The sequence below is a fragment of the Bombus pyrosoma genome, linkage group LG2 (genome assembly GCF_014825855.1).
Source record: "Bombus pyrosoma isolate SC7728 linkage group LG2, ASM1482585v1, whole genome shotgun sequence".
Lineage (NCBI taxonomy): Eukaryota > Metazoa > Arthropoda > Insecta > Hymenoptera > Apidae > Bombus > Bombus pyrosoma.
The window spans coordinates 2629800-2643708 of record NC_057771.1 but is presented as its reverse complement, the minus strand read 5'-3'; the positions used below and the strand labels follow the sequence as shown (position 1 = coordinate 2643708).

The window sequence follows — 13909 nt, the reverse complement described above, 5'->3', positions numbered from 1 at the left end:
GAGTATTCTATTATAGAATCTAATATAATAGAATTTAATCTGATATTGAATATAGAAATAAACCCGTGTCGTTATATTATTTTTGCACGAGTGGTATACCCAGACATCCAGTCGCGATCGTGACAATGTCTCTTGGACCTAGATCCCCTAAAACTCGTAATATGTCGCCGGAATTCATTCCCGATCCGAGCAAACTGCAGTGCTTTTCTTTTTTCCACAAAAATTCCGTCGCTCAGCGTGCTCCTGAGTCTGGGCCAAGAGACGCTTTCAAAGAGAAGCGTTCACGATCCTAATGCGATAAACCATCGCGCAGAAATAAACCCAGCTAAAACAGAAATGGACCCGAGAAAGTTCAAACTATGGATGAGTTAGAATATTTTGGTAAGAGTGAACGATTAAGACCTAAGTGGGAGGAAAAAGAGGAAGGAGGAAGATGCAGAAGTAGAAGAAGAAAGTATCGGACAGAAACGAATATGTCTGCAAATTGGCGACAGATAAAAAAGCGTTCGACGAAATGGCATCGAAGAAAGAGGCGAAAGGGAGGAAGCTTTGAAGACCGATTTCGCATTCTGCAGAGAGCTAGTCAGCGGCTAACTATAAGAGGAGCTAACTATAAACCGGACTCCCTACCCCCGGTCGCTATTTCCAGCGTTGCGCTTGTCGCACTGCCAAACCCCCCTTGGTCTGTTCGCATCGTTCTTCCTCTTTCTCGTCACCCTTTCGATCGCCCCTGCGACCGCGCGAACGTCGCGTTCTTAATGCTTTTCTTTCACCGTTAAAGTCAACGTATAAAATTATACAGTTGGTATGATTTTATAACAATTGTACACATTTTATATATATATCATAATGTAACATTTGTAACATTTTAAAATTTTGTTTCAGATACAACCGTACCAGTAGAGAATATCGATCAATAATGCTGTAAAACTTTGACCGCCAGTTTTTGTTTAAAGTAGCAGTAAAATCGTAAGTGATTTATAATTTTGTAGAGTAATACTAGGATTATTTTAGAAACTACTACAAATTCTTATGCCCCTATAGAGAATGCATGCAATCATTAAAATCATGAAATGTTCGTCGGAAATGTTTGTTCGGAACAGTACTCTATACAAACTGTAGGTTGATTACCACAAAGACCTATTTCGCAAGACACCGTTTTCGTGATTCGTTCGCACGGCAATTTGTTAACGATCGTTTAAACAAATATTACTTTACGAGACGCTCAACACATCGTTATCGAAGATCCAAAGAAAGCCATTAAAATCAATCCACCATGTGACGTCAACTCTTCTTTCTCAAGACACATTTTATTAACATACATCCAATCACCTTCGCGAGTGGTGGCAATAACGGCCGTTTGCATTGCGGTTTTACAGAAATCGATTTCGTTCTTTTTTCCACGATCGCAATTGGAACGATCGTAAATCAATTAGCACCACTTGCCACGCTCGCATAAAAACTCTTCCTAGCTCGTTGAGACATTCAATCGATGCGATGAAAAGTTCGATTTGTACGATCATTGTTTTGTTCTTCAAATTCGGATTCGAAATCGTTTGAGAAACGCGACGTGAACCGTAATATATATCTTGGACGGTCTGGAAATTCCTTAAATATTCGTTCTCAAGCGTGTAGTCGAATGCCTTCGTAAAGCATTAATTTATTTATTTAGCAAGTGAACAATTATGTTCACATAGGCGAAAGATGTGAACCGACAAACGTACAAACTAGCGGTTAATTTTTATGTACAAGAACTCCCGCAGTCATGATTAGACGTTCGCGTTCATTGAACTATGCACAATTTCGTAAAGCCCGATTATTTATCGATCGCGAGGATCTATAAATTTCCTCTTTCCTACATAGCTGATTTAAGTGCCGCCGGTAAAAATAAATGTCGCTTCCCGAATACAATTTGATAAATTAATATTGGGGACACCGACGGGTTCGGCGTGTTTGGCGTGTTCCGTTTTAATATCCGATTTCTACGCTGATTATACGGTTCAATTCGTTAATAATCAAAAGACATTTGTGATCGCAAATCGGATTAACTTTCGTGTCAATGACACTACGTCCGCTGATGTCCGTATTCGCGAGTTAATTGATGTGATGTGACATTTAGGATGGAAATGGCGTGTTGGTTATTGCAGAATAATGCTGAATTTAGATCGAAAACGTTAATTATCGTGACTCGTAGACGCTGCCAAGAAATTAACCTAATCACTCCCAAATTAGTTACCAACTCTCGGCCCTTTATCGATACTAGTATGAAGTCCGTAAAAATATAAATATTTGTAATTTATTTTCAAAAAAAGCATCATTTGAGAAATCAACGTAAATTTGGTTTCCTACGTCGCCATGATACGAGAGCGCTGATCGCATAGAAAACTCGACTAATTAAAAGTTGTCGAACACGCGTCGAAGTTTGGAAATATTCGAGCAGATTACTTCATTTACATTAATTAGAAAGATTTTTTCGTGTCGATGCTTTCTGAACGAGTGTCGTGCGTTTACAGTAACATAGTGTGAAACATTTTGTTTGCTCCTTATTAAATATTGTAGAACTATCGTTTACCGCGAGAAAGCATCTATGAAAACCGAGGAGTACGCCGATTAGAAGTTATCAAATAACTGCAAGTGTTTTAACATATCTCGACAAATTACTTTTTTTCATATTTAATCTTAATTAGAACGAAATTAAAGATCTCGAGAGATATACGTTCATAAGATTTAAGAGGATGTTACTCTGTGTATATCGTCTTTTATTTTAATATTAAATACAATAGTCGGATATTCCTCGGGCGAAGCTTATATACCTACTAACAACATACAGACCCGAGATATCTCGTGATTCAGTCTGAATTTCCGGCTTGTTTAGATATTCCATGAATCGCGCATACTATATCAAACGCAAAAGAGCGCTATGATAAACGGATGAATGAAAAAGCCCGATCGAGCTTATGTTTCCGGAAGCAACTACCCTCGCAGACCGCTGAGACGAGTACTAACAAATTGTTACCTCGTTATATACTTGCGTATATCGAAAGACACGACTCGAATTTTAACTTGGAACGGCTTCTTCTTCCTCGTGGCGAGAGAGAAGTGGAATCGTATCTCGATGTTTTCGCGTTAGCGACATGCGTACGGTGTTGAATACAGGCACGTGCATAGATTAAAATTGCACGTGGGTGCGAATGCATACACATTTATATATGTAGATACTAGTGCTGATAGTGCACACAGGGAAGTTCAATTAAGCGTGGACTTGCGACGGATCGAAGCTCGTGAGGTCAGTGCTCGGACCTATTTCAACGACGTTGAGCCGCTTTCATTGGCTAAATTCTATTATTTATTTACGGCTGTGCTGCTCCTCTATCGAACTTGAGAGAGCGGAAAGAGCCGAGGCTTTCATGGCTTCAAAGAGACTCTCTCATGCTATCGCGTGCGTAGTGTCGCTAACAGGTGAACGGGCAGAGGAAGATAGAAACCTTTGAAAATGGGATTAGGGATTCAGGAAGTCATCATAGAGATTCTTCCCGGAAAATGTTATCGTCGATTCTTGGAGTAATGAACTTCGAGATCGGTTAAAAATGTTGCGACGTGCTTTTCCATTTGAAGTCCTTTGAGGTGAAAATTTGTAAGAGGATTTAGTAGTATCGCGTAACATCTTTTTTCTCACATATTTCATTTAATTGTATTTTTCAATTGCATTTAGTGATATACAGAGTGAAATAATAGTAGAATGGTAATGATGTATGATATGTGATATTGTTGTAAGAAATGAGAGTGACAGGATCAAATTATCATAGTTGTTAGCTGCATTATATCGTATTTTTCAAGATTGATATTTTTGTGATTTGTAACTAACTTAAATTTTTTAGAAGATCTGTATTCGTTATTATAATTGTACAAGTTGGGTATAAGATTCCATTGGAATTTTTCATTTCATAACAATCTGAATAGTCCTCTTAGTTATGCCTCTATAAAATGAATTAAAACGGGTTGTATCAGTAGTTTAGAATTTTCTACCATGCAAGTGGTACTGGCTTGCTGTTTTCTGTGTGTTACAAGAAACCAGACTTGTAACGATAATGTTCGTTTAAATTTTACGCATTGGTTCTTGACGTGTACAGTAGCGTGGGGTTGTTTTATGTTTATTCACCGTTTCGTCGATCGTGGAATTACATCGATGACTAAAATGTTTGATGGCAATAAAAGAAAATTCCAGACAACATTCCACGTAACATAATTTTCGGAATCACTAACGGTGACTCCTATAATTATGAATTCAAGACGAAAGAGGAGGAGAGATTTCAAAGACTGAGAAATTTAATATTTGAAAATGACACGTATATTGCATTTTTCTCATATAAATATGTTTTTCTATTTCTATTCCCTTATATTTTCTAATTTGAATTCCACATTTGAACGCACGCGCTCTTTTTTTTTTATCTTAAATACGTTAAAGGCACAGTCATGAAATTAACCAAACAACCTCAAACATTATTGAAATAACACCAGCAACCTGCGAATTACTTTGAAAGATACATTATTCCGCGAAACTGCGTTAAAGTGAAACGAACAAAAGGCTAAGCTCGAGTTAAACTTTTAACGAAGCTTCTTCATAAAGCAAAGAGACCTCATCGCTTTGGAGCGGCGTTTCACGTGTTCCCGGGGCAAAAAGTCAACTCAACTGTCTAATTACAGCCGGTTCTCTAGGAATTAAGTTGGCGTTTAAAGTTTACAGGCCGCGTTAGGTCGGCCCGTTTCTCTCACGTCGGAGCGCACTGTGATTTTCGAGCGATTAACCGGCCAAACGTGATTAGAGCGGAGCGACTGAATTAGCCCCGCTAGACTCGTGGCGTTTCTGAAAAACCGAGTTCGTGCCCGATCAAGCAGGGATCGCGTGTACATCCGGTGCATCTCAGGAACAAATGTTTTTCCTGCTTCTCCTTTAATTGTTTGGTATCTTCCACAGTTATCTTAATTGCTTTAATTAATATCTTAAATTACTTTGTTCCGTTTCCTTCAAATTTTGAAAGAAAATCTTCGTTTCAAGTATTATCGAAAGAAATCATTTTAATTTTTTTAATTTATCAGTTTGATTGTAAGGAATATCAGCCTTATTTCGTTCCAGTAGTTGTGTTGAAATATCGCATCGGCTGTTTGCGAAAAAGAAACTTAGATGAATGATGTAGAGATTGCAACATTGCAGCAGCATCGTACATTCGATAAAAAGAAATCATTGGTAATTGCAGGAATCGTATTGCAAAATCACTGGCAATTTCTGTTCCTACGTTCTCAAGACAATAGAATCGATTCGTACAATTTAAATGGAAAAAAGGACATCCAATGCTAAATTTAATTACACATTATAAAAAAACATTCTATTAAACTTTAAACACTTCATCTCATGCATTTCCAAAGAATTTTGCTACTAACTTTTTAATGAAATTTATTTATCTTAACCCATCTATAATTTAAATGTTCTTTCGAAATTTTTTCGAAAATGTAGCGACATTTGAAACCACCTTTTCTTTTCGATATTACATAGGCTGGAATACACAGGCTAAAATGAATGTCGCGCAACAATCTCGATTACAAATTCAGTCATTACGAAATTTGAAATAATTAGCCGACGATTAAAGCATAAACGTACAATCGAGGGTCTTAACACGCGAAAGTAAATGCACGTGCCTTCATGTATGATTCAAGATTTTATTGCCTCGATCTGTGTAAGAAAGATTCTCTAAGCTACGAGTGGAGATTGTAAAAAAGGCAGTGGACGTAGTATTCAGGGGAAAGCATTTTATTGCAAGTAAATGGTGCATTTGCGATACGTGTCTCCTTTCGAATTCTTTCGTGAGATAATGTACGTAAAAATCAAAAGAAAATTAACACAGATTCGCGAAACTCAAGATAATTTCCTGGCAAGCTATTTCTACTCCTAAACGGTATCGTTGCTTCATAAGTTAATAAAGAGAGAACAAATTTCTATAAATTCAAAGAGGTAGCTTTACAGCTGAAAACCCTGTTGAATATTTCTTTTTCCACTTCGAATACTTGGACAATCTCGTCGCGTGCGAGTTCTCTCAATTCGTAGTAGCTTCACAGATTGTGCGTAATTCCAGGCGAAAGGAAAATCATGTTGTGTCGTAATACGAATTCGATTCACGGTCGAACTGCCTGCTGCTGGTAAATATGATGAAATTCGTGGTGGATTTTTAGTTTCAAGAAGAGATTGATACGAGTTTTTTGGTAGGTGTACCTACTACGAGGTAGTTGGCTTAAAAGAGTAGATTGGCAAAGATCAACAAATGTGCAACTCGAAGCTAACGAAGATTTGGAACTTTCTTGTATTTCGGGCCGAGTTAGATTTATTATATAGTATTACACATGAACTTTCGATCGAATTTGCACTTATATGATGTGAAGTAAATGTTTCATTAATTTTCCTTTGGAAAAGAATTTTACGTAATCAGTGCAGCAGCCAGACGTGTAGAATTTGGAAGAAGTTGAACAATTCGTGTCATATTGAAATATAGGTCAGCGGAAAAACCTGATGAGTGGAGAACTTCAATCGTGCAAACGAAATATTGATAAGGAACCCTTTCTTCATTCACAAATATTTTATGCAGTTTGTGTGCTTTCTGTCGCTATGAGATTTTTTACCGGTTGCAATTAATTCGGACTTGGAATTATCTTGGAATCGTACAATGGAACGATGTTTCAGGAAGATATCGCTGTGGGACAGAGAGAAAAATATAAAATAGGGAGCTGCAAACTTGGCGAGCAATTTTATACAGTACCCATGCGTTATTTTTGAAGTGTCAGCGAAAAGTAAAAGATCATCTAAGTCGAACAGCTTCCTCAGAATATTTTCGTCTTTTTTTAAACCAAATTTGCAACATCGGTCATAAAAAATTTTTCGTTCGTGCACAACTGGACAGGCGAATGTTTTAATACAGAAAACGTATTATGTAAATAGTGGTTGGACGTTCGGTGGAACATCTGTGCCTCGAACTCTGTAGCGTGTAATATCGAAAATTACAGACATGGCGCAGCCTTTTGACGAGGGTCGGGGAAAGCTGAAGAAACTTCGTAGTACGTTATGTCATGTTCAATAGGGGAAACGTAAAGAATCGAAGCGGCCCCAATGTACTAGAATGCGGAGTTGAACGTTTTTTTTTTTGTTCGAAATAATAAAGGCGTAACCGGAGAGCATAGCAATGCGACGGAAAGCAGCGAGTTAATTGGAAATCGTTGCTGTAAGTAAATTACCACTTACGGTGTCTTCGAGGAAATTCCCTCGGTCGATAGGTTTCGAAGGAATAGCATTCGACGCTAAATTAGAGATTTTATTACAGTTAAGGAAATTCATACTGAATTTATTTGTGAAAATTAACTTTCTAAGAATATAGGATGACTATTTCGTTAATTCGATACATTTCGATAACTAACGGATGATGAAATAAAATAGAAGATGAAGTTGTAACAAATACGTAAATATGGTACTGGTAATAATCGTGGCATGGTTAACAATATCGTGAACGTCCGAAATAAATTATATTTGTTTTGCGGATTTCTGTTCGCGATCGATCATGCAATTTCCTGATCGTGATTTAATATATTGTGTATACAGACGAATTGTCTGATAATTTGCAGCCGAATATGATAGACTTAGACTGCTCATATAGTTCCGTATTCTTCACGTATAAATTTTTCCCCTTTTTTAAATCGTTGTATTATCCACCGATTTACGCTTCGAGATATTCCTTAGCTTGTGTCAATAAACATCCTATCTATCCTTTTTATCGTTCCTTTGGGCTTCAGTCTGAAACCGTGTCAGTTGTTTTACTCTTGTTTGACTCGGCTACATGAGTCATTTAATGTACAATTTAATGTACAAAGGATTTATTATTTGTTTGGCATAACTTTAATCTAAAATAGAATTCTGCTGATAGACTAGGGCTATCATAGAGCAATAAAGTAGATTATAAAGTGATATATTAAAAAAAAAAAATAAAAGATTTCTTTTTCTTGGTACCAAAAAAGAAAAGAACCACTAGAACTAAATATTAGTTTTTTTCAGTACAAAATGAGTTATCGTTTTTATCGAAAATTAGTCGGTCGCGCAAACTCCGTTTACATTCCAGCGAATCCATAGCACGCGTAGGACGGTCGAGGGAAACAACGTTAATTTCTAAATTACCTAACGAACGGGCTGGCGAATGAGCGTGGCGTATAATGGATATAACGCTCCGAGTTGGACTCTCATTGATCGTGCAACGAACCATCAATTTTTCAGAATTAATTTCGCTCGAAATTTACCGGTTGGCTGGAAAGTATGCAACAAATGTTTCACCTTCTCCGTACGCTGTCGAACGACGGCAGTTGTGCGTATGTATGGTGCGCGACACCTCTTCACCGACAAGCAAGTCGAGTGAAAGTACTCGGAATTCTTGTGGCCAGTTTGAGCCGAGGGTTCGCCTCTGAAGAGGCTTACGCAACGCGTATGGTAACAGGTGTATTACCTGTGTAATAACGTGGCCGCAGCTCGTTCACACTTACGTACCAGCTACGATGTTGTGACGCGTGTAAAAATGTCGCGAACGCGAAGCTCTCGAATTACTTGTCATAGTAGAGCAGAATAGAGTAGAGTAGAATAGAATAGCATCGAATCGAAAGAAACGGTAGGTCGCACGATTCGAGTCGAGATAGAAACGAGAAGTTGATCGAACCCTATGTCGAAGTATCGCGGGCGTAATACGGTCTATCGGTTCGGACAATTGGGACAAGAAATATTGAAATAGATGAAAAGAAAAATAGTGGATAGAAGGGATGTTGTCCTGACTTTGAGAGGCAGAAACAAGTAGTCCGAAGTGGGTTAAAAGATTTGAGTATCGTGAATTCGATTAAAGCTGTACCAAGACATATATAGTCCAGAGAATTGATTCGAGACCAAGAAACATTATGACTCATGGATTGGATTATAGAAGCAGTTCTTGGTTAAAAAGAAAGTATTTGTAGTGGGTGAATTCAATTAGGTTTGTAAGGAGATATGGCACAGATATTGCGAATCGAGTCAAACTTGAGACGGGAACGTATTTGATGGATGCCACATTAAGATCTATGGAGTGCAAGGAATTGAATTAAGATTACGATGAGAAATACCGAAATACGTAAACTGAATTAAAAATGTGTAAATCGGTGATAAGGAAAAAGTTATCGTAGTAAGCGAATTAGGTTACAGAATTACAGTTATAGGAAATTATATCCTGTCGATGTTATTTCTATTGCCAATTTTTATTTTTAATTCTACCCTCATTCGCCATATCCTACAGAATGTAACGACAAACGAGAACGCGCAGAGACATTTCCCAAATAAATATCTAGAAACGCAAGTATTGCAAAAGATGCACAGGTATCGGAAGTAACGTGCGGAACATCAGCGCTCGTGCGAATCGAAATTACTTGCATCCTTTGACGATAGGATTTTTTTTTCAGTCGAACGTGACATTCTAAGAGAGCGTGGTTACTCGTTGACACTCACGATTGATTCCTGGTACATTACGTCTGTCGCATTATATCAATCGGCTGCTGCTTAAATTACTGGTTGTGCAAGGAATGCGTCTGAATCTCAGCCCACAAAGCGCATACCAACATCGACGTGTCTATTGAACGCTCACGTGCAAATTGCTACGCGATTGGATCGCCCGCGTTATTTTCCCAAGTAGTCGATGGATGTGTTTTAAGAATCGAGATCGAAAGAACTTGACGCCCAGCGTTCTATCTTATTGCATGATAGGGATGAATAAATATCTAGCATAAAAAATGTGGTTGTAAATTGTTTGGCAATCGTAAGGAAATATGCGGTTGTTTGTGAATAAGATAATGCGGTAAAAAAGTGTGTATCATAAATCTGTGTTTAATTTATGATATGAAAATAACAAAGTTTCCATTAAGAAGAATATTTTACTTGCTATGCTTGTAACTGCGTATCTATTGTAGTATCCAGAATAAAGGAAACAGACATTAATGAAAAAAGAACAAATATTCTTATTCCCCTATGTTATAATACGCGTCCAACGTTGAAGTTCTATCACTGTAATTAATATAGCCCTTAGAAAGAAAATGAAGAAGTACGTGTACAAAATCGACGGAAGCAATGGGTGACTATACCGGTAACCGATGAAACACCTACAAGGCTAGACGAGCAAACATTCGAGCAAGCTTCTTGAGCGAAGAGCGATTAGAAACACCGTGACCAATGCTATTTCATTTCTCAGCTGTGTGGAATTCATGTTAACGAGTAATTGAATGTAAAGGGGCGTTCACGCAGACTGTCGCGCCACGGTTGAAGCATCAAAGAAGAAATATCATCTGTGTCTGCGAGAATAGCGTTCAAATTGACGATCAAAAGGCCAAATTTATAATACTATAATTTATGGCAACGACAATTAATGGGCAGATTTGTATTTATGCGAAATGACAGAGTTTCTTCGTGTGGTCTCAAACGGCCACGAACGATCATTTCTCGCTATGGTCAACGTTAATTTCGAATTAACGTTAATGATAATTGATGCTTACTTATCCCGCATCTGCGTAAAATTGCACAGACTCATTGTGCCTCGATAGCCATCGAAATCATTATTCTGGATTCTGGTGCAAATATTCGTTTCGATTTAATGCTTGTGACAATCGAGATCCGAGGCTGCTCTCTTTTTCACATCGCGGACTTTCATCTCGAGTATGGGCTCTAAAGTTTAACTTCTTGGATCATTTTTCGATTTTCTGTATCGCAGATCTTAACGTTCCGTGTCTTTAATCATCAACCGGAATATAAGAGTACCTAGTGATATTTTAAATCGAAGCAGCAAAAATTCTCACAGATTCTCTCGTACTAAAAATTGTGTTAAAAAATTGGAAAAAAATAAGATAATACGTCATTCAAGAAACGTACGTTAATCAAGATTCTTTCAAAGATTACCAGAAGGACGAGTGGTAGAAAAATACAAGGTCGAATATTTCCTAGATGCATGGGATTGTACACCATGTATGCTTCGAACGTGGATTCTAAAAGATTTAGCGAGAATGCAGAACCGATCGATTTACACGAGTGAAAGGATGAAGAACGTGTCTGCCACGCGTCATTGGTACGGAAAAATGATGACTGTAAATAAACGTATGCCGCGTTTCGTGCGTGATTATTACTCGATACGAGATAAATACCTCACATGTAGTTGTCGTTGAAAAGATTGGAGGTTCAAATTAATTAATTAAATATACGTATTTCTGAATTATGACAAAAACCATTATGCTTTGAAGAAAAAATTTACTCACAATTTATAGACAGGAATGGAATTTCGTATTACTTACCTACATCCAGTTATTAATGATAGAGCGATTGCGATAATTGCCGCATTAATATAGCAAGCGGACTAACGTTCTCCTTATTTACTTGTATAGAATTAGTAAAACTAAAACGGCCCGACTGAGAATAGATGTAAAAAATTGTGTTTAACGTTACTTCATAATCGTTGTTCGCAGAAGTGGAGTAGCTCTGTTCGAAAGAGCGAAAGAGTGAAAATAGAAATGCGTTGTTCGCCGTGTTTGGCGAGCGTTCCGCTTAAGTATCACGGGTATTTCAACATCCGTGAAACTTCCTCGTAGATAAAGGAAAACAGATCGATCAATTAAACGTAATTAACCGGTATAGATATACGTTTCGGTTAGAAAGAGTTTTTCGAATAGGAGTGATATATCACGCGAGAAACGCAGATAACAGAAATTGCCGATAGGTTAGCGACGAAATAGATATTATTCGCTCCTTCTATGCCATTCTTATCGATCGGACAAATGGAAAGTTCGATTAGTTCCGCGTTCGACCCGATACAAATTTCTACACTCCGCTGTAGCAGAGAAAAATCCTTATCTGCTAATGATATTTTAAAAGCGGCACATGGAAAACTGACAGCCCTGTTTAGACCGCATTCTACAAAAAGTTATTGCAAATATGTAGTCAGTTCCAAGGTGTTAAGATAAATCTGCGGCATGTGGAAGAATTTCTAAATATGTTGCATAAATTGAGATTGAAGAGGATAAATATGATATAAGTGAATTCCGCGTTAAACTATTTATCTTGACATGCAGTATTTAAAGACACATACTATTCGTATACACACTAAGACGTTTCATACTATTACACATATTATTCTTTTAGCTATTGAAAATGCAAATTGTTTTTCATTTAAAAATATATCTACTATTTTATTTCTATTTTATTTTTGCCAATCAATTAGACACGCGTTTCAAAATGCGTTTAACGATAAGTAATATGTATATTTGAATGTTAATCTTGCGCGAAAACTTTGAAGCTAGCCTGTACACACTTTTACAATGCAGGCTGCAATTTTCCCGCGTAAAAGCATCTGCTTGGAGAAAGATGATTACATAGACGGTTATACGAGCACCCGAGCAGGATAGAAATTCGATGACGTTCTACTTAACATCCACTTGGAATAAAGGATTGAACTTCCGCGATAAAATCTCGTTAGGTTTCTCCTATGTTTAGAAATTTCTCGTTGGGGTCAACCATGGAGAAGCATCTTTGCCGTTCTATGAACCTAGTTATTATAATGGCGATTTTAAAGGGGAGTAAAATTTTTGGCGTATTTTTCGTCAAGTATTACGTGAAAAACTGGAAAAATCGAAAGAATTTCCGTGACGCGAGATTTCTCCCCATTAGAAACCCGGTTCGAGTTAAACACGTTACGCTATTAGGATTTCTTTATTGTTATTGCGTGAAACGAAAGGAATTTTGAAATAAGCGCGTTGTACATACAAACTCGCTTCATAGATGTATTTAAATAGAATTTAATTCTGTCATCGTTTCTAACGACAAAGATTAGTCGTATTTGTAGTCCACGTTAGATCTCTTCCGCGATGATCCCGGAAGCGATGCTCCTCGATCACGAAGTCAGAGTGGTAAATCAAGCGTTCGAACTTGGAAACGATCCGTTCTCTTCCGATCTCATCTGGCCTGGGACGCGTCTGAATGTGATTGATCCCCTACGAGGCGCGTACGGCGCTCACTTCTCCGACGATGATCTCTCTTCTCCAAAGGCTGGTTGTCAGCTCACGCGGGTACATACGTGTTCTCGCGTCAGTTGACTCGGCACGTGCGTTACGTGAAATCGTGTAATAATATTCCCCCGATGGCACGATGGTGCATTACAGTTGCACAGCAGTGGGAGCCACCGTAAGGACTTTCTCCAGCCTGAAGCGTAGTGCGTCTCGTATGTTTCTTCGTAAGTTTGGTAGTTCGCCCTCAAACTCGAGACCCGACCCATCTGTGTCTTCCTTTCTTTTAATCTTAATTTTAATTGTTGTCGCCGATGTACTCGGACTTCGTGGTTTTATCGGTGCGCCTCGATAAAGCTAAATTCGAGTTTGGTCTGCGGTCCGGCGTAACCTGATCGAGGATGATGGTTAGGTGTTGCTTGTTGAAAGATTTTATGCGCTTTTCTCGATCAATCGAGGGGAGACCTTGGTCCTCGGAAGCGAGCGTTTTGAAATCGCTGTTAGCCTGTACGCGATATGCCTGTATGAGATATAGATGTGCAGGTACCGTTTGCTTATACGCCAATCCCGATACTGTTCGTTTAATAGGGTGGTTTAGATTTGGCAGTACAAAGCGTTTCTTACGCGTGTAATGAATGAGTGATGTTACTATTTCTTTGCGAGTTGTATTCAATACGCCGTGTAACGAAGATATCGTGACATGATTATCAAGACTGGGAGAAGCAGTAGTACAGGTATCAATAGCGTATGAAGAAATCAGCAGAAACCGAGAAGAAAATTTCTGGTTTACGTAACTAGTCGGAGAAAAATTTTTTCCCTTCGTATATTG

At 38.1% G+C, this 13909-nt stretch overlaps 1 protein-coding gene across 5 annotated transcripts in view; it reads left to right on the top strand.

The window, feature by feature from the left end:
* The window catches only part of LOC122577825, a 77503-nt gene that overhangs the window by 42409 nt on the left and 21185 nt on the right, over positions 1-13909 (top strand). For 4 of the 5 annotated variants that reach the window (XM_043749474.1, XM_043749477.1, XM_043749478.1 and 1 more), the window contains one exon: positions 886-969. The gene's annotated coding sequence lies outside the window, so the exon portion shown is untranslated. Of the gene's footprint in view, positions 1-27; positions 806-885; positions 970-13909 lie in introns of those variants that run through there. The other variant, XM_043749475.1, reaches the window with a different exon arrangement.